General features: G+C 41.0%; 1 protein-coding gene across 1 annotated transcript in view; it reads right to left on the reverse strand.

Moving 5' to 3' along the window:
• CAB39L (calcium binding protein 39 like) overlaps positions 1-19,102 on the reverse strand; it is a 108,898-nt gene that overhangs the window by 74,299 nt on the left and 15,497 nt on the right. Inside the window, exon 2 of the mRNA XM_049778834.1 lies at positions 16,511-16,580. The gene's annotated coding sequence lies outside the window, so the exon portion shown is untranslated. The remainder of the gene's footprint in view (positions 1-16,510; positions 16,581-19,102) is intronic.

Consider the following 19,102-nt stretch of genomic DNA (forward strand, 5'->3'; position numbering starts at 1 on the left):
TAGAGGTTTATGCAGCTCATCTTCTAACTCACTGATTCTGTTTTCCTCAGCTGTTACTCTGCTGGTGTAACTTTCTAGTGGATTTTCATTTAATCTATCATGTTTTTCAGTCCTGATATTTGTTTGAAGTTTTTTCATTTCTATTCTCATAGCCTCTTGAGTCTTATGGATGTCCATTCCATGGTTTCTTTGAGCTCTTTGAACTGCTTTAACATTTCCATATAGAGATTATGCTGATGTCGTAAGTCTTCAGAACTAATATCTTCAATCACAAGATGTGGTGGGGTTCTGAGTCATTTTCCCAATTTAACCTTTGTAGTATGGTGATGTTTTTTATGTGTTGTTGTGGGAGCTCCTTGAGTAGAAAAAATATGCAGCCAGAGTGAAGCACAGCGGCTATGCTATTGCCTGGGCTCACCTTGTATACAGCCCATCTAGACTCCGTCACCAGAACCTTATTTGGTTCCCCAAGCCCAAGCAGGAGTTATTCCTGAAATAAGATCTGAGCATCATCAGGTATTGCTCAACAATACCCCACTACCACCACCATCAATAGTTATCTCTCCTAAACTAAGAGACACCATGCAGAACAATGAAATTAGAACGCTAACATTAACCACAAAATTAACTTGAAATGCATCAACTTATACATAAGACTTGAAACCATAAAACTCCTAAAGATATTTATCAGTATTAGTCTAGTTTAATCTTTTTTAAAAATGATACCTAAAGCACAAACAAAGGGCCGGAGTGATAGCACAGTGGTAGGGCATCTGCCTTGCATGCATCCAACCCCAGACAGACCTCAGTTTGATTCCCGGCATACCATATGGTACCCCGAGCTTGCCAGGCGTGACTTCTGAGTACAGAGCTAGGAGTAACCCCTGAGTTGCGCCAGGTGTGACACCCCCCCCCAAATAGCACAAATGAGAGCAAAAATAAATAGATCTAGATCAAACTCAAAATGTCTGCAGAGTAAACAGAACAACAAAATTATAAGAAAACATACAGAAAGGGTGAAAAGTTTTATGAACCATCTATTGGGAAAGAGGATAATATTAAAACTTAATGTTTTACCTATGTAAAATATATCTAAGTAAATTCTTTAAATTTTTGCTATCAGTATCCATGGACCAGATGATCCCTATGTCCTGTTAAATGAAAGAGGTGAACCTTTCATAGTCCACACATACCCTGTTTATAGAGCAGATGTGTTTGGTAGTGATGGGAAAATTATAGGGCAGAAGTCCCTAGAACATATAGAACTGCTTGCTTACCTTATACCATTGGCATGTTAAGATTTTTCCATGTGCATAAAAATGTAAATGTAAAAACTTAATACATTAAGTTTCTGGCTAATAAATTACTCACATCTTTCCAGAAAGGCTTTCTCAGGCTCTAGGTATTGGGTAGAATTGTGTCTAACTTTAAAACTAAACTAAGAGCTGAAAAGATAGTTCAGAGGACTGGATTGTATGTTTTGTCCTTTTGCTGTGTTGAATCCTGAGCACACTGAGAGATGGAGCCCCCACAAAAGAGCCTAAACCAAAACCCTAAGCAAGACAATCCTTCAGTATAAGCAGGCCAACCTCATTCTGGAATATTGTTCTGATGCCTGCAGACTGTGCTCACAGCTCTGCCCTATTTCCAGAGTGTGTCTTGAGACCTGTAAGTTAACTTTACTACTTTCTTCTCTGTTGTGCTCTACAATTTGCCTCTTAATTATCCCTAATATATATAATTACATGTAGCATATATACACACATATACATGTAAATATATATACATATATACATATAATTGAGGGGTAGAGGGCACACATGGCAGTGCTTTGGGCTTACTCTTGGCTCTGTACTTAAAGATCACTCCTGGAAGGTTCAGGCAGTCATGAGATGCCAGGAATTGAACCTATGTCAGCTGTATGCAAAGCCCTACCAGCTGTACTATTGCTCTGTCATTCCTAACATATTTGAAACTTTTTTTTTTATCATTCTCACTACTGACCATCCCAGTCAAATTTTTGATCATTTATTATTGAAGAATTTCTGAAATGACCAGCCAAGAGTTCTCCTCTATTTTGTTTAATCCCATTTCTTTTAAACATAACACTTAGATATTGTGGAAATACCACTTTCAGTTATTCTACATCTGAAACAATTATAATAGCTTGCCAGCACCCATCAGAATTAGCCTGAATTCCTGACTCTGACATTCCATTTGAACCAAATCTTTCTATTCCACTTACCTACATGTAACCCTTCATATCATATCAGACCAACAGTGTTGCTCTCGTAACTTCATGCTCCAAGATAATCTCTTCATGTCTCACTAAAGTTTTCCAGTTTTGAGATTCGATGTGTATTACTCAGCTAAAATGCATTCAATCTACATTTCTCATGAAATCTTTCTAAAACAAAGCCACACTCATCATTTGACAAATATTTCAGTCTCCATTAATGCCAAATCTATACTCATGCTGGGAATTAAGAGAGAACAGGGCAAACATTATCCTTTCTTGAAGGTACTTAGGAGTAATCACTATCAGCTCTCTCTCCTTCCTCACAGCTGATGTTCTCCATCCCTGACAGAAGAGAACAGACTTTGACAGGTATATTGCTAGAAAAAGCTTGCTTTTAGTAATGAATGAAATTTTATTACAAATAATTTTCTAATTTGAGTAAGTCTAGTTAGGTCATTTTGCTAAATTTGTTTATGTTTAAAAATAAGTATACAGAGATACATACAGACATACAAAACTACATTAGTGTAGACACATACTTCACTCTAATCAGAATTTTTACCATGTTACAGTGGACTTATCTCCTGTAGGCAAAACTGTATCTTTGGAGCTGAAGAGATAGCATGGAGGGGCGTTTGTCTCTCATGCAGAAGGTCATTGGTTTGAATCCCAGCATCCCATATGGTACCCTGAGCCTGCCAGAAGTGATTTCTGAGCATGGAGCCAGGAGTAACCCCTGAGCGCAGTTGGGTGTGACCCAAAAACAAAACAAAACAAAACAAAAAAACAAAAAAAACCGGTATCTTGGTCTTTTTTTGTTTTGTTTGGGGGCAACACCCTGTGGCACTTAGGGATTACTCCTGGCTCTGAAATTGCTCCTGCCAGGCTCAGGGGACTATATGGGATGTCAAGGATCAAACAGGATTCAGTCCTGGATAGGCCGCTTGCCAGGAAAACCCCTACAGCTGTGCTATCACTCTGGCCCCATAACTGTATCTTGAATTATGAAACTCACCTCTCACTAAAACAACTATGATAGCCACCTAACAGACTGCAAATAAAATTAGACCAAGACTGCATGTTTCTTTGTTGATAATCACTAGGAAGATGTTTGAAATACGACAAGAATGCATATGATTAGCATAATTATGTTATTGTCTTTCTTGGCTAAAATGTCTTATAAACTCAGAGTACCTCTTTGGAGAGCATATGGCAATAGTACTGGGCTTTTCTTCCACACTAACACAATTAGACCTTTGTCTTGAAAGGGGCTACAGGATGAGATTAAATTCTTGGCTTAAAGAAAAAAAGAGTCCTTAGATTAGATAAAACAGTGGGACCTGAATAAATGTTTTATATGTGCATACCAGCTTTACATAGACGACTTAGCACTGTGTTGACACTATTACCTTCCCCATAAGTATTCAATGCCTTGTGAGGGGAGTGTAGTCAGCTAAGGAGGGTTGTCGGCTGCCAAGAAAGCCCTCCCAAAGGGAAAGAGTGGAGGGGTCCATGACCCCAGAGAGAAAATAGACTGGCAGTGAAAAGGTAAAAGGAGAGATGGAGGAGGGGAGCAGGTTTTCTTAGCAGCTATAAGGCCAGCTGGGGAGCTGGGGGGAAAAAAATAAGCAGCTGTCTGGGGAGAGTGAGCTAGCAATCCCTGCTATTAGATTTTTGTTGCTCCCACCCATTAAGATAAGCTGCTGGTAGAAGAGTTCTCCACTGCTCTGGGCCAAGAGAGAGCAGGGAAAGGCCAGTGATTTAGCTAAAGCTGCTGCCAGAAAGGCATGTGGGAGAGTCCTGACATCAGTGGGAGCCTGAGGCAAAGCCCAGGGGAATAAGAGCCATAGGGCTGCAGGTGCTGGAGGAGTATGCTGGGAGAGAGGGAAAAAAAAAAACATACAGCTGCTTTATATGTGGCTTCAATAAAAAATGCAAATCAAGGAGAACCAGAGAAATAGTACAGCAGGTAGGGTGTATTTGCCTCCAAGCATCTACCCTGGCACTACATGTGGTTTTCTAGAGCCCTGCCAGGAGTAATCTGAGCACAGAGTCTGGAATAAATTCCTGAGGACCTCTGGGTGTGCCCCCCAAAAACAAACAAGCAAAAGATCTACAACAGAGATCTTTAATCCTCCAGGGACACTGATGTTGCTGGGGCAGGAACCACAATTGAGAGCCAGCTCTATATGAGATAATCTTCATGTTACTCACAGAATTTAGAAAGTGAGATCACTGGTTGAAAGTTCGCTTTGGTATAGCAAATAGAATTTAATTCTGACTTAAGAATTTGAATTAGTGGGGCCAGAGCAATAACACAGCAGGTAGGGCGTTTGCCTTGCACATGGCCAACCCAGGTTTGATCCCTGCCATCCCATAGGGTCCCCTGAGCCTGCCAGGAGTGATTTCTGAGCACAGAGTTAGGAGTAACCCCTGAATACCACCAGGTGAGAGCCCCCCCCCCAAATATTAATTAGTGAGAGAGAAAAACCTTAAATTTTAGTGAAATTAAATGTTTTTAAGAATGAGAAAATAGGGGCAGGAGCAATAGCACAGTGGCAGGGCATTTGCCTTGCACACGGCCGAACTGGGATGGACATGGGTTCAATTCCTGGCATCTCATATGGTCCCCTGAGCCTGCAAGGAGCGATTGATTGATTGATTGATTTTTGGTTTTTGATTCACACCCAGCAGAGCTCAGGGGTTACTCCTGGCTCGACACTCAGAAATCACTCCTGGCAGGGCCGGCGAGGTGGCGCTAGAGGTAAGGTGTCTGCTTTGCAAGCGTTAGCCAAGGAAGGACCGCGGTTCGATTCCCCGGCGTCCCATATGGTCCCCCCAAGCCAGGGGCAACCCCTGAGCATCAAATGGGTGTGGCCTGAAAAACCAAAAAAAGAAAAAAGAAAAGAAATCACTCCTGGCAAACTCACCGTTCTTCTGCATGAAAGGCAAACACTCTACCTCCATGCTATCTCTCTGGCCCCACCAGGAACAATTTCTGAGCACATAGCCAGGAGTGGCCCCTGAGCACCACCAGTTGTGCCCCCCCCCAAATGAGAAAATAAAAGCAAACACAATTCCACCCTAATAAAAGAAGTCTAATTGATCCATTTATTTAACATTTATAACAAAAACAATGTAGGGCCGGAGAGATAGCACAGTAGTAGTGCATTTGCCTTGCATGCAGCCAATCCAGGACCAATAATAGTTCGATTCCCAGCGTCCCATATGTCCCCTGAGTCTGCCAGGGGCGATTTCTGAGTGTAGAGCCAGTAGTAACCCTTGAGCGTCACCGAGTATGAGCCAAAAACCAACCACCCACCGAAAAAAAAGAAAACAATGTGCCAGACTCCATCCATCATACTGAGAACATAGAAACAAATATGTCTTAGTGACTAAGAAGTGTGCTCTCTAAAGCACCAGGGGCAATGCTCAGCAATAGGCCTACAAAATCTTGGAGTCTAGTACTGGTACACTGATGGAACAGATATAGACGCTTACCAGATGCCAGCAGCCCATCTGCCTGTACTACCCACAAATGATGCTATAAAAATCCAAATGGCTCTTGGCAGAGTAAAGATTTCACATCTTTGTTAAAGAATAAAAAGAGAATTCCCTGACCCAAAATATATGAAACAAACCAAGTTAAATCAAGAATAGCATTTGTTTTCATACACAAGGGGTAGGGAGATAGTTTGTGTCATACCTGGCAGTGCTTAGAGCTTAATCCTGGCTCTGCTATCAGGGAACAATCCTGGAGGTGGGGAACTGTATGGTGGGCTGAGAATTGTATACTGCTTGGCTCGTGCAAGGAAAATAACTACCGTACTATGTCTCCAACCACAAATTGGCATTCTTATTCTTTCATAACAAGAAGAAAAAGGAAACAACTCCAATACTAATAAAAAATTATAAAATATAATACTGATGAAACCACACTATATAAATAATTGAATAAGAAAATTGGGGAGAAGAAAAGCATCTCTGAAGCAAAATTTCCCAATAATTAAGTGGACCTTAATTCCCCACTTTTCTTTTTTGCCATTTTCAGAAACTGAACCCAGACCTTCACATATACCAAGGGTCTCAAACTCGTGGCCTACAGGCCGTTTGTGGCCCTCCATACATTTTGTGGCCTGCCCTAGAGGAATCTTGTTTTGTTTTGTTTTGTTTTAGTTGTTTGGGTCACACCCCCCAATGTTCAAGGCTTACTACTGACTTTGCACTCAAGGATCACCCCGACTTTGCCTCCTGCGGCCCGCAGGTAAATTGAGTTTGAGACCCCTGGACAAAGCAAGTTAGTGCTCTCTCCCTGAGCAAAACTCCTTGACCCCATAATCAGTGACTTCATTTGAGAGTTCATCATGAAAAAGGGATGGTGGTAACCTAATAACAAAGAAATCTAACAAACAACCTGCCTTCTTCAGGTCATCAAGGTCAGTATCGACACTGATGTCACACAAAAGTCATGTCATAAAACAGCATTGACCTTTGTATCTTCCTCCTCAAAACTCATAACTAGGAGTCAGAATGGTGGCACAAGTGGTAGGGCATTTGCCTTACACACACTGACTTAGGATGGACCGTGGTTTGATCTCACAGTGTCCCATATGGTCAGGAGCAATTTCTGAGTGTCATCGGGTGTGGCCCAAAAACAACAACAACAACAACAAAAAAAAAAACAACAAAAAAAACACCTCTTAACCAACCTCTGTATACTTATGAAAGAATCAAACAAAGCCAAATAGAATAGAAGTACAGTCTCCAATGTACCTAACTAGTTGTCTTCAAAATTGCCCTGGACAAAGTAAATGGGAGTGGGTGGTGAAGAGTTAACAATGAAATCAGAAAACTAACACAGCTAAAAAGGTGTCTAAGTGGAGGAGAAGAAGGGGAGGGCAGAGGTGGGGAGTAGTAGAGGAGGGGAAAAAGAAAAAAAGGAGGAAGAAGAGTAAGAAGAGGGGAAGGAGGAAAAGGAGGAGATGATCATCATATGTATTGGAGCAAATAGAACACTGTGTAAAAACAAAAAAAATTGTTTAAATATTGATTAATGTGTAAAAAACTTTCTTCTTTTATTTTTTTTTGTTTTTTTTTGTTTTTTTTTTTTGGGGGGGGTCACACCCGGCAGCGCTCAGAGGTTATTCCTGGCTCTACACTCAGAAATCGCTCCTGGCAGGCTCAGGGGACCATATGGTATGCCAGGACTCGAACCACCAATGTGTAAAAAACTTTCTAAGCCCAAGATTTACTTGCTCCTTCTCCTAGGTACCACATTAGCAATATTTCAACTTTCTAGTTCTTTAAACACTATGCTTGGTCAGAAGCAGAATGTTCAGCTAATCCCTAAATGTCAAGCCAACTCTGAACCTGCTCATGCCAAACAGAATGACTGTGTGGCCCCTAGATAGTCGTATAGTTACCTATTGATAGCTTCTTTTTATTCTTTATACTACATATGTAAATATATTTTTTTAAGTTTTTCCTTTCCACTCCATTTGCAGTTCTCTACAAGAGACTATTTCATAGTGTTAAAATTTGTTTGCAATGACTACAAAAGATAACACTAAAGTAGATAGTCAGAAAGGACGTTTTGCAAAGAATCAAAAGCCATAACCAAAACAGAAAGACCAAGACATGAGGCAAAAAGAAGTTGTCCTGCCTTGACCTATCCCTCGCCTTAAAACTCGCAAAATAAACTCAGTCCAGATTTAAGACTAGCCTGATGCCCCAAATTAAGGTAACTCAGGAGCCCAACCTAACTCAATGGCTAGACCTCCCTTCAAGAGACAATCCAACAGATACCAAGCCCGGCTGAAATTAAGATAATCAAACTCCTGACAATGCCCTAGTAAAGGACTTTTGCCTGTATAGAGAGTTCAAGGCAAGTAGGAAAAACTTAGTAGTTTCCTGGGGACACAGCTCAACCACCCCAGCATGGGTACATAATCTTCTTTATACTTTATAGCAGGGGTCTCAAACTCGCGGCCCATGGGCCGTTTGAGCCCTCTATACAACATTTTGTGGCCCACGGGCCGGCCTTCAAATATCGCAGTATTCGAGATTATTTGCTTACCGAATAATCACAATAAAAATTGCATTAGTAAGAAAAAAATCGCATTAAACATTCGCATACCCTGAGCAGTTTTGTTTGGGGTATGCAAATGTTTAATGTGATTTTTTTTTCTTACTAATGCAATTTTTTATTGCGAACATTCGGTAAGCGAAATCCCTTATGTGTGTGACCCTGCCTCACCCCAACTTTGCCTCCTGCGGCCCCCAGTAAATTGAGTTTGAGACCCCTGCTTTTATAGCATTCTATCATATGTTTGCCAGTCTTTTTTATTTTAAATTTTAGGTGTTGGGGTTACATTTAGAGGTGCCTATCGACTATTCCTGCTCAAGAGGGACCCTCATCAGTGCTTGAGGATTGCAGGTGGTGCTGGGATTGAATAGGGATCAGCCTCATGCAAGGCAAGCAACCTACTCCCTGTACTACCTACCTCTCTGGCATTGCCTGAAAACCTACCTTTTTAAGATTTCTTTTACTTTTGGCCTTTCCTCATTTTTTCTTCCTCTCTGGAGAATTCCACATTCAGAATAAAATGGTCCTCTAAATAAAAATATTTGAGATCACTTTTTGAAACTCTTTTCTGCAGTGAAAGACAAAGAGGCTAGGGGCTGAAGAGATAGCAAAGGAGTAGGCATTTATTTGCCTTGCATACAGCCAACACTAGAGGGACCCGGTTCGATACAAATACCCATATGGTCCCCCAGCTTGCCAGGGGTGATTACTGAGTGCAGAGCTATAAATATGGTGCTTAAATAAAAAGAATTTTTTTTTTTTTTGCTTTTTTGGGCCACACCCAGTGATATTCAGGGTTTACTTCTGGCTGTGCGCTCAAAAAATTGCTCCTGGCAAGAAATTCCTCCCCTGTGCATCCACAAACTACAGAGGCAGGGGCTGCACCCAGAAGACTCCACATGCCAGTTCTTCTGTTTCTCTTCAGCTGGTATGTTGGGGGCTCTGGGCAGGACAGCTAGCCTTAGGCCCCCCTGGGCTGACCACTTAGTCCAGGGGATTGAGATCCCCCCCCCACGCCAGATGGGTCTTCAGGGCCACGCCTGGTAAATCGGGCCCTGGGGGGAAAGTGGGGGAGAAAAATTCCTCCCCTATGCATACTGGACCTCATTCAGGAGTTCTTTTCTTACTAGTATTCATTTTCAAATGTGCCCGCACGACATAAGTACTTTTTAACAACACCCAAAAATATTCTTAATTCTCGACTGTTTCTAGGAAAAAAAAATGGAATTCCCTAGATTTGGAGGATAATATTCAAATAGGTCTCTAAAATCAAGTGTATATGTAGACATGACTTCCTATACAGTAGTCCCTCTCTGATTGCCAAGCCTAATCCATAAACAACAAAGCATATAGCCCCTCTGTTATATTTCCTCTCCCCCACAGCAGAGCCCCTTCTACTCCCTCATCTCCCAATTTGGATTTGTTATCTTCCCCTTAATTAACCCTCTTTACCCTCAGTTCTTTAATTTGTTAGGCACCAAGACCGACCTCCTGCCCCAACAGATTCCGCCCTTTCGCACACCCCTACAAAGCTCATTATTACTCCTTAACTCTCTCACCCCCAACCATCAGTACTCCACATTTACCCTTTTTTAACTTCAGTACTACACAGTTCTAATCCAGACCAAAGTCGTGCATTGGATTAAACAACCCCCAACTATTTCAAAAGACATAAAATGGACACATATGTCTTTTGAATATTTTATGTGTATTTTCTTTAACAGCTATAACTCTTTCTAAATATTCTTTTACCATGACAATTCTACCACTTTTTATCTTGTCTTCTCTTTGTGAGCTGTTCAATAAGGAATTTTGGTGGAAGAGTACCTCTGTTTAATGCTTATGATTGAACCATGTCATGGGGATTGTTGGACTTGTTCTTATGGCCCCCATATGCGCCAATAATGCCACGTGGCATTGTTCCTTGTTTGCATAGGCACAATTAAAATGGAAAAATACTATACATACAAATAAGTTCTTATCTAATAGAGATTGGAACACACTAATCTCGTAGTGCAATGGGGACCTTACACCTGAACATTGATATAATGACTTAGCACAGGCTCAGAAGAATGGGCATCCTCCATTTACCCCTGAACCAGGGAAGCTATCTACGAAACATCCAAGGTTTTTTATAAACAACACCTGAAGCAATCCTCTATCAGGGAAGACTGTACCACGGCTCTGACATCGACCTGCTCAAAAGAGACTTCCCTTAACACTAAAAAGACCTGACAACAACAACGACCTGCTTACAGGATAGGGTTCTCTGCATTGCCCTTTAATTATGAGGTGAAACGAGAGGACTCTCTGCACCATCCTGACTGCAATATAAAATAGGCAGACTCCAGGATCATTAATACAGAAATATAATACCAACAACAGAGACTGTGTGAAAAATAAAAGTGTATTGGCACTACAGACAATGACCTGGATTGGACAAACTAGTTTGCCTGAAGCCTAGAGTTGGTCTTATGCCAGGAAACTTCAGGGGTAGAGTATCCTTGTATTTAGGCCAAGGCTTTTCCTTTCCATGTCCCTCATATTTTGGTGGGCCTATGCAAACAGTAATTGCCACTCTAACATCGTTTTTACTGTGCTTCTTTGACTCTAATCCTTAAGAAAAAAACCCACTTAAACTTTTGAGGTTAACTTAAACTAATATGCATGTGCATGGAAATGTAAAAAGTACTTTGCCTTCAATGTTTAAGGAGTTACATAAGTTTTATGGTTTTAGATTGCTTTGTGTGCTGCTAAGAAATATTATGTACTACAATCTGGGGGCTTGAGGGACAAAGTACATGGGATTGTACATGGGATCTGTTTTATTTTTCTTAATGTTCTTTGGCTGAAAGTTCAAAGTTAAGATATCAGCAATGGGACTACTGAGAATTCTGTTTATGGGTGATTGTCCTTCCACTGTAACTTTACCTTGTCCTCTTTCTTTGCATCTTTGTTCTCATAATTAAAAATAAAAAATTAATAAAAAAAAAAAAGAAAAAGAAAAGTCTTTTTTTTGGGGGGGGGGCCACACCCGGTGGTGCTCAGGGATTTACTCCTGGCTGTCTGCTCAGAAATCGCTCCCTGGCAGGCACGGGGGACCATATGGGACACGGGATTGAACCAAACACCTTTGGTCCTGGATTGGTACTTGCAAGGCAAACGCCGCTGTGCTATCTCTCAGGCCCAGAAAAAGTCATTTTTGCAAAAAAAAAATTGCACCTGGCTTGGGGAACCATATGAGACGACTGGGGATCGAACCACAGTCCCGTCCTAGGTTACCAGGAGTAAGCCCCTAAAATCAACCAGGTATGGCCCAATTAACCCCTCCACCCTAAAAAGGTCATAGGTTATCCCAACCCAGCAAAAAAATTAGTATCGATTTTTTGGGGGGACAGACTGATAGCATAATGAATCGGTATTTGCTTGAATGCAGCTGACTGGGTTCCATCCCCCAGGAGTGATTTCTGAGCGCAGAGCCAGAATAACCACTGAGCGTCATGGGTCTGGCCCAAAATCCAAAAAAGAAAAAAGAAAAAAAATGGCATTTCAATAAGTCATATAAATGTGGGAGGTGAGCAGTTATCATGTGAATTCTTCAGCAGCTCAATGAATGTCTGTTTTCTACCTTTCCCTCATCTCTCTCCTCTTAGGCTTGGAGCCTTGCAGTAGGAAGTTGCTCTATTAGTTCTTTGTTGCTTCATAACACATCACTCCAAAATTAGTTTCAAATACAGACATGGGCCAGAGTGCTAGTCCATCCTAGGCAAATGCCCTATTGTTTGCGCCACCGCTCCAGCCCCAACTTGGTTCTATTTTTTAGCAGGAAATGACTCTCACTTACTCTGGACTCTACCCTCTACAGTGTACACATTGGACTCTGAGTCATTTTTCCTTATTCCTGCAAGGGAGATGTTATCAGCTAAATGCTTTTTCTCAGTCTGCTGCTTTATACATTTGGGGTTTCTGATGCTTCTTTCTATTTTGTATTGTCTTCCTTAATCTGGGGTGGGGGGCTGTGACCTGTTACCATATGGTCCCCCAAGCCAGGAGCAACTTCTGAGTGCATAGCCAGGAGTAACCCTGAGAGTCACTGGGTGTGGCCCAAAAAACCAAAAAAAAAAAAAAAAAATATGTGTTGTTAAAGCTCTCTTTAAGAATGTTGGAAGTCAGGGTTTCCTTCCATTAGACAAAGCACATACACAAATATCCTTTTCAGAGAAGCCCTTCCCAACCTTGAGCCTGTCTTGAGATGTTTGGAAGGCTAAGGATCATACAGTCAAGTTATGAAAGCAATTTCTACTGAACATCTCCTTCAAGCACATCAGGCAGCTTTGGAATCTTCCTCACTAATGAGTTCAACAAAACTAAACCCTTTGAAGGAACAACTTCCCTCCCCTACCAGGGGACAATCCTTGCTCAAATGGAACCATCAAATGACTCTTTAATGGCTCTTGTGTGGTTTCCTCTCACAAACCATTTTGACTTGCTATTCTGATGCTTGGGCAATTTGATAAAAGTTGCCTCCTCAACTTCTGGGGCTACTTTCTTCTGCTGTACTCTAGGAAAGGTTGCTTAAAATCAGTTTTTGATATCCCCCACTCCAAGTACTCTTCTTTTCAGTTCTGTATTCTTGAGTTTTGTCCTTTCTCTCCAGTGCTCATACAGGAAAGGATTATTCATCTACCTCTGCTCCTTGCTTTTCTTCTAAGATTTCTCTGCATCAGCTTCTGTTTAATTTCAATGCCAGCGATTTCTTTTCTTTCACCCTTGCTGATTAATCTGATTCCTAGAGTCTTCAAGCACTTATTTGAATTTATCCTGAGCAATTCTGTAAGGTAGATTTTTAGTCAAAAAGCATTTTTGCATCTTGGCCTTAGTGTCTTTTTTTTGGGGGTGGGGGGGGGGGCCACACCTGGCGCTGCTCAGGGGTTTCCTGGCTTTTCTGCTCAGAAATAGCTCCTGACAGGCACGGGGGACCATATGGGACACCGGGATTCGAACCAACCCACCTTGGTCCTGGATCGGCTGCTTGCAAGACAAACGCCGCTGTGCTATCTCTCCGGGCCCCAGTGTCTCTCTTTTTTTTTTTTTTTTAATAGGTTTTTCTTGTTTAATGTTTACTGCTAAAGACATATTTACAAAATAAATGAGTTCCAAAGTTTTTTTGCCTGATCTTCAGCTGACTCAGAATCCACAAAGCCAAATTTCCCTTGATATACCAATTCTAACATCTAGAACAGCAAGGTCGTGTTCAGCAAAAAGACTTCTGACAACCATTTTTATTTCAGGAGAAAATTTGTGGAAGTTCAGACTTCCAACAGACTGAAAGACTTAGTTGATTCATTGTCCTCATCTTCATCTTCCTCATCCTTATATTCCTCCTCCTCTATTGAACTCTTAGCCACTGAAGGAAAAGCATTTGTAGGAACTTTCTCCTCTTTGGCTAGAATGAGTATCAGTAGGTTCTTTCTTTGAAGTTCTCTTCATCTTCCTCCCTTTTTTGGCCTTTCCCTTTGGCACTAGGGGTTACTCCTGACTCTGCACACAAAAATCACTCCTGGCAGGCTCAGAGGACCATATAGGATGCCAGGGATAGAACTGGAGTTGGACCATTCAAGGCAAATGCCCTACCTGCTGTGCTACTGCATCTTCCTCCTTTTTATCTTTATTATTGTCTTAGTCATTTGAAGCAGGATCAACAACAGCTGCTTTTTTCAGGGCTGTATCAAATGCAAACACAACTTCACCTTCATCACTGCCATCTTCATCTTCTTTATCATCTGATCATTTCATGCACTTGGGAAGCACCAGAGTTTGTATCTCTTGATCTTGCTCGCTATGCAATTACATTAAGCCAATGAACTATCTTCTGGGTAAATTTCAAGGGGAGATTTTTATTTTTTATAATGTCTTTATTTAAACACTGTGATTACAAACATGGTTGTAGTTAGGTTTCAGTCATACAAAGAACACCACCCCTTCAACATTGCAACATTTTCACCACCAATGCCCCCGATCTCCCTCCTCCTCAACCCCCTGCCTGGATTCGATACAGCATTCTACTTCTGTCACTCATTAATATTGTTATGGTAGTAGTAAGTGTAGTTATTTTCCTAACTGCACTCACTTACTCTTTGTGGTGAGCTTCATATTGTGAGCTGGTCCTTCCAGTCATCTCTGGGCATTATAAACATAATGTCTCTTGGGCCCCGGAGAGATAGCACAGCGGGTATTTTGCCTTGCAAGCAGCCGATTCAGACTAAAGGTGGTGGTTCGAATCCCAGTGTCCCATATGGTCCCCTGTGCCAGGAGCTATTTCTGAGCAGACAGCCCAGGAAGTAACCCTGAGCACTGTCGGGTGTGTGGCCCCAAAACCAAAAAAAAAAAGAAAAAAGAATGTCTCTTGTTTTTCTTAAAACCCATAGATCAGTGAGATTATTCTGTGTGTGTGTCTCTCTCCCCCCCTCTGGCCTTATTTCACTCAGCGTAACAATTTCCACGAACATCCATGTATAGGAAAATTTCATGACTTCATCTCTCCTGATGGGTGAATAATATTCCATTATGTATATGTAACAAAGTTTCTTCAGCTTTTCATCTGTTGAAGGGCATCTTGGTTGTTTTCCAGAGTCTGGCTATTATAAATAGTGCTGCAATGAATATAGGTGTGAGAAGAGACTTTTGAATCGTATTTTTGTGTACCTAGGGTATATTCCTAGGAGTATATAGCTGGATCGTATGGGAGCTCAATTTCTCGCTTTTTAAAAGAATCTCCATATTGTTTTCCCATAAGGCTGGACAAGATGGCATTCCCACCCAGCAAAGAATAGAAGTTCCTTTCTCTCCACATCCCTGCCAGCACTGACTGTTCTTGTTCTTTGTGATGTGTGCCAGTCTCTGTGGCATGAGATGGTATCTTATTGTTGCTGTGATTTGCATCTCTGAGGGGAGATTTTTAACTTCACCCAAAGCTATATGCCTCTTCAAGGTCTGATCAGGACTTCAACCTTCTGCAGGAATCCAAGCAATTTTCTCCAGTCTACAGTTCTACATGCACAAGTTAAGAGGAAAACAAAATTCCATGACTGAGGTGCGAGAGCAATATTATAGGATTTAAGGTTCTGGCCTTGAATTCAGCGAGGCACAGGTTTGATACCAAATCCTCGCAGGGTACCCCAAATACTGCTGGGAATAATCTTTGAGTCACAGAGTCAGAGGTATCCTGAGCACTGCAGGATATGGACCAAAGCCAAATAAAATTAGTGAAACTATTAAATTAGATACTTAAATTAGAGGATGCATATTCAATATCTCTTAACAATTCATATTGCTAAAAATTAAAAATCTAGGGGCCAGAGGAGAGATAGCAAGCTTTGCATGCAGAAGGACGGTAGTTCGAATCCGGCATCCCATATGGTCCCCCGAGTCTGCCAAGAGTGATTTCTGAGCTCAGAGCCAGGAGTAACCCCTGAGAACTGCCAGGTATGATCAAAAAAACAAAAATTAAATTAAAAAAAATGTATTTAAAATTTTAAAATCTATTAATATTTATGCAAATGCTTAGTAAATTTAAATCTGAATGATATTCCTGATAATATTTTTTGGGGGTCCACACCTGGTGATGCTCAGGGGTTACTTCTGGCTATGCACTAAGAAATTGCTCCTGGCTATAGGGGACCATATGGGACATTGGGGGGGATCGAACCTCGGTCTGTCCTAGGCTAGCTTGGTTATTTCCACTCCAGAAAAGCCTGTCCTTTCTCTTTTTTTTTTTTTTTTTTTTTTGGTTTTTTTTTGGGCTACACCCGGTAACGCTCAGGGGTTACTCCTGGCTATGCGCTCAGAAGTCGCTCCTGGCTTGGGGGACCATATGGGACGCCGGGGGATCGAACCGCGGTCCGTCTCCTAGGCTAGCGCAGGTAAGGCAGGCACCTTACCTCCAGCGCCACCGCCCGGCCCCCTGTCCTTTCTCTTAAAGCACACACTTATTTCCCCCTCTCTCACCTCTCAAAATTTTCTCAATAAGTTTATTTTTGCCTAGGCTAGCGCAGGCAAGGCAGATGCCTTACCGATTGCACCACTGCTCCGGTCCCAATATTACTGATAAATTTTTATTGTGTTATTATAGTGCACAATTCTGTTAAGAGCATTTAGAATCTTAAGAGGAACATTAATTAGCTTACCTTAAAAGTTGTAATTCATGTGGAACTGTGTTTCAACTTTCTCAACCTTTACTGATAATTAACACAGTCTCTGAAAAAAAGAAAAGTTGCAAAATTAATTTTTAAAATGTACAATAGGCTTGCTCTTTAAGTCTCTGTCATTATCTCTTGAACATATCTTTCACTTGCTTGTCTATTTCTTTGCTTGGTTATTTCCACTCCAGAAAAGCCTGTCCTTTCTCTTAAAGCACACACTTATTTCCCCCTCTCTCACCTCTCAAAACTTTCTCAATAAGTTTCAATAAAAACTGTCCTGCGTCACACACACAAAAGTAATTTATAATAAATGTCATATACTATTATATAAACAAAACTGTAAACCAACTGTCCACCTAATAAAGGGCCGGAGCAATAGTACAGAGGGTAGGGTGTTGCCTTGCACACAGCCAACTCAGGTTTAATCTCCTGCATCCTATATAGTCCCAGAGCCTGCCAAGAGTGATTTCTGAGTGCAGAGCCAGGAGTAACACATGAGCACTGCCATGTGGACCAAAAACTAAAAAAAAAAAAAAATGTTGACATGTGATTAAAAAGAGGCAAATTGGGGCTGGAGAGATAGCATGGAGGTAAAGCGTTTGCCTTTCATGCAAGAGGTCATCGGTTCGAATCCCAGCGTCCCATATGGTCCCCTGTGCCTGCCAGGAGCAATTTCTGAGCATGGAGCCAGGAGTAACCCCTGAGCACTGCCGGGTGTGACCCAAAAACCACCAAAAAAAAAAAAAAAAAAAGAGGCAAATTGTTGGTTTACAATTTATAACTTGGTTTCAGTCAAAACAAAAACCACTTCTGGTTTCTTTGTAAAACAATATCAATACCACTTTTAGCCTAGATAGCTCTGGCCTAAAAGCTGTTGTTTTGTTTTATTTTTATTTTTGGGCTACACTGTTTGGTGCACAGGAGTTACTCTTGGCTTTGATCTCAGAAATCAATCCTGGCAGGCTCAGGGGACCAGATGGAATGCTAGGGATCAAACCCATGTTGGCCATAGCACTCTACCCACTGTACTATCACTCTGGCCCCATGTTTATTTGTTTTTCACTCAGCAGTGCTCAGGGCTTACTCCTGGCTCTTTGCTTAGGGACCGCTCCTGGCAGTGTTCAGGGGACTATATGCAGAGGCAGGAATCAAACTTGGTTCAGACATATGCCAGGCAAGTGCTTCTCCTTATGTATTATGTCTCCACATCTTTAGGTGGTTAACCTTTAAAAATTAGCATTGGGGGCCAGACCTATAGCTCAGTGGCAAAATGTATGCACCATGTGTTTGAGGCCAGGGGGTTGCTTCCTAGTAACATCTCACCCCTATATAAAAGTTTCAATTTGCTTCTTTCAAACAAATTGAGTGAAAATATTGTATTATCAGAGGAAATAAAAACAAATTAAGATGTAGAGTAAATCTCCATTTAGTTCTTTTTTCCATAAGAGGAAACAACTTATTTAAAGTCAATGTTTACCAATAGATTGTGCAAAACTTAGACTTCTAAAATAAGAGATTTTAAAGATTACTTATGCTTTTAACAGCATTATGGAAACTCATGCCTACTAAATTTTTCCCTTTATCTTCTAACTTTCATTTTTCATCTTTCACTAATTTCTGTCATCAACGACAACTTGTAAAATTTCCTTCTCCAACACTTATGTAAAACTGACAAGTGTTTGTTGTACTTTCCCATCAGAAACAGAGGAAACTTACACTTCTCTCCTTTAGTACATTGCTCTTGCATGAAGAACATATAAAGCACTGACTCTGGGTCTGCATCTTTATTTTCGGAGCAGCATGTACAGGTTTAAATAGAATATTTAGCTCCTGGTGGTCTTTCTTCTCAATATTTGATGTATATCCTGCAATAATGTGGTAGAAAAAGTAAAGGCTTTGGAATTACATGGATTTGGTTTTAAATTTCAACCTCCCACTTAGTAACTCTCTAATCTGGAGCAAATTATTTGATTATTTGACCTCTCCAAACCTCTTAGGAAAATAATAGCAAAAATCTCAATGACTGATTGTAAAAGTCAAAAACCAGGGGGCAGAGTGGTAGCCCAGTGGTAGGGTGCTTGCCTTTCACATGGCTGCCAGGACAGACCTGGGTTTGATTCCTGGAGTCCCATATGGTCCTCTAAGCCAAGAGTGATTTCTGAGCACACAGCCAGGAATAACCCCAGAGCATCACTGGGTGTGGCCCAAAAAACAAACAAAACACAAAAAACAAAAACAAAAACAAAAAACCTAAAAACCATAGCATATATATGCGTATTATATACATAAATATGTAAATATAGAGTACAAATAAAATGGCCACCGTACGTGTACTATATTATGGTAGCTGTTCTTTAATGTAATTCTGTACTTGATTTTCACTTTGTTCAATATGTTAAAGGACCAGAGAAAATTTTCTAAATTTATAGCCTTGACAAAGTTTTGGTTTTGTTCAACAATTAATGCGACAATATACTTAAAATAGCACTGTAATATTAATTTAAAATATATTTCACCATGAAGGCTGAAGTCTTATGCCAAAATCTATGTTCCTGAGCTGCTTTCTGGTGTAGTTAC

The sequence above is a fragment of the Suncus etruscus genome, chromosome 8 (genome assembly GCF_024139225.1).
Source record: "Suncus etruscus isolate mSunEtr1 chromosome 8, mSunEtr1.pri.cur, whole genome shotgun sequence".
In the NCBI taxonomy this organism is placed as follows: Eukaryota; Metazoa; Chordata; class Mammalia; order Eulipotyphla; family Soricidae; genus Suncus; species Suncus etruscus.